General features: G+C 42.0%; 1 protein-coding gene across 2 annotated transcripts in view; it reads right to left on the minus strand.

Moving 5' to 3' along the window:
• STAG1 (stromal antigen 1) overlaps positions 1–2,654 on the minus strand; it is a 336,264-nt gene that overhangs the window by 333,219 nt on the left and 391 nt on the right. The window lies entirely within an intron of this gene.

Here is a 2,654-nt window from a genome sequence, read left to right on the forward strand (position 1 = left end):
AGATTTATATTGTTATTCCACTAACAAAGATTGACCAAGTCACTACTACATCACCTCTCTGTTAAGAAACTAAACTGTATCTCCCTAACAATTTTAACTACTGGCTATATCCTTTAAAGCAGCGGTCACCAACCATTGGTCCATGGACCACTGATGGTCCGTGAGGTCAAAAAGGTTGGCGACCGCTGCTTTAAAGCTTGATACCCTTGCCCTGGTCAGGTAGCTCAGTTTGTTAGTGTGTCATCTCCATACGCCAAGGTTTCAGGTACAATCTCCAGTCGGGGCTCACACAAAGAAGCAACCAATGCATAAATAAGTGGAACAACAAATCAGTTTTTCTCTTCGTCTCACCTCTAAATCAATCAATAATTATTTTCATAAAAAGCTTCATTCTAAAAACCCTCAATGACCCACACCCCTGTCTAATCTTCTCCCCTTGAGTGTGGGAAAGATATAATATGGGATATAATTCTTTTGACTGTTAGATGGAAAACAGATTTTTGCATTTGTAGTTTAAGTCCCTAATCAGTTGATTTCACCAAAAAGGGATTAACCTGGGTGGGTATGGCCTAATCAGATGAGCTTTTAAAAGAGGTCTTAAAGGGGAGTCTAGAGATCAGAGACAGAGGAAGTCCAGAGACTGGTCAGGCTTGCCTGGATGAAAGCAAGCAGCCATGTTGTAACTGCCTACATGGACATACGGTAAGGAACTTAAGTTAGAAAAAAAAACTTCATACAGCCAAAGAAATTAATTCTGCCAACAAGTAGTAAGCTTGGAAGACCTTAGGCCTCAAATGAGAACTGCAGCCAGCTGACATCTTGATTTCAGCCTGGTGAGATGCTGAACTGAGAGCCTGGTTACAAAAAGTACCCAGAGCTCTGGTCGGTGTTGGTTAGTGGTTGAAGCATTGGCCTACACACCAAAGGATCTCGGGTTCGATTCTCAGTCAGGTGTGCGTGCCTGTGTTACAGGTTGGAATGAGTGCGAGAGGGAACCAATTTATGTGTCTCACATCTCTCTCTCTCTTCCTCTCCCTTCCCCTCCCCCTCCATTCCTTCCACTCTCTCTAAAAATCAATAGACAAAATATCCTCAGGTGAAGATTAACAAACAAAAAAAAGTACACAGATTTCTGACCTTTGAGATAATAAAGAGGTTAGTTTAAGCTGTTAAATTTGTGGTACTTGATCCAAAATCAAGGGGGAAAGATTAAAACTGTATATTTTTAAAGTCCTAACACTAAAAGGACTTTTTCACACACATATTAAAAACAACTACCATATAATTTATTACCTTCATTTTAGTGATGAGGAAAGTAAAGCTCAAGAATGACATCCCAAAGATGACAAACCTAGGGAATGTTTAACTTCAGTCCAGTCCTCGCCCCTACACCATAGCCCCCTTAAAGCCATTCAAATCAACAGTAATTGTATTACTGTCTTCAAAGAAAGCAATCCTAGTAGCATAACAATTTTCCATATTTCACATCTATCTGAATATCCCTGTTTTACCAGAACATCAAAACTAAAGAGGATACAGAGAAATTTTCATTCAAAAGCAATTTGGCTGTAAACATGACCATTGGTAGATCACTTGAATAAATTTAAAGTACATTTTGAAAATGTAGCAAAACACCTGTAAGTTTTCTAGAACTTTAGATAGCAAATAATTTGTTATATTCTCAAAAACCACAAGTAAACAACCTTTCTGGATCTTTCAACATCCCACCTTCTAAAGAAATTTTGGAATCTGAATTCTTCATACATTATAAATATGAGAGCATGGCACAATATATCATACAGTAAGTCGTTTATATTTTCACTGTTGAGGATACTTCCCTAAGTGATGGAGCATCAGAATTTGCAAGTTTCTTGAAAACACACACAGAAAACTAAAAGGTGGAGTTACAAATTCCACACAACTTTAGTTACAAATCACACAACTTTGTCAATTCAGATACTTTCACAAACACTAACTTTATTTGCTAAGATGCAAAACAGAGTCCTTCCTAGTCACAGCCACGAAAAGGAATAAACTGTCGTCTTAACACCAACGATAACGGCGAATAAGTCGCTATAGTCACATACAAACACTAAAACATACAAACAGTATCGTTGAGATCATAAGCTTCCAAAACCACCCCATGATTTTTTTTATACGCCCGGGGCATGATTCTCTGCAATGTGAAGAGAACTGATACCATTTCATATGGGTAGACGGGGTGAGGTGACAATTTTAAAACGTGAAAATTTTTCTCCATCCCTACAGCACACAAGCAGCAGCGTCCAGTTCAGATCCTCCAATCGAGGCCCAGGTCCCACTCCAAGCATTCCAGTTTCCCATCCCTCCACCCCGCCCCACCCCGCGAAAAGAGGGAAAACAACTTTTATTGGTCTCCTCTCCCGGGGGAGCGGCAAACTAGCGGGGCCGTTTTCGGGCCTGGGCACGTTTCACGAGGAAGCCTCCGTCGGGGGCGGGGAGGGCACATAGCGGGAAGCCTGGATTCGACGCCTCCTTTCCCCCAGTTGCCAGCTCCCAGCCCCACCCGACCAAGGAAAAGCCTGGGCCGGCCGCCACGCCGAGCGACCCCCAGGCCCCTCCACGGAGGCGAGCTCGTTGTCATGTGACGACGCTGCCGCTAAAACACCGCAGAA

Source organism: Myotis davidii, unplaced genomic scaffold, assembly GCF_000327345.1.
Source record: "Myotis davidii unplaced genomic scaffold, ASM32734v1 scaffold415, whole genome shotgun sequence".
Lineage (NCBI taxonomy): Eukaryota > Metazoa > Chordata > Mammalia > Chiroptera > Vespertilionidae > Myotis > Myotis davidii.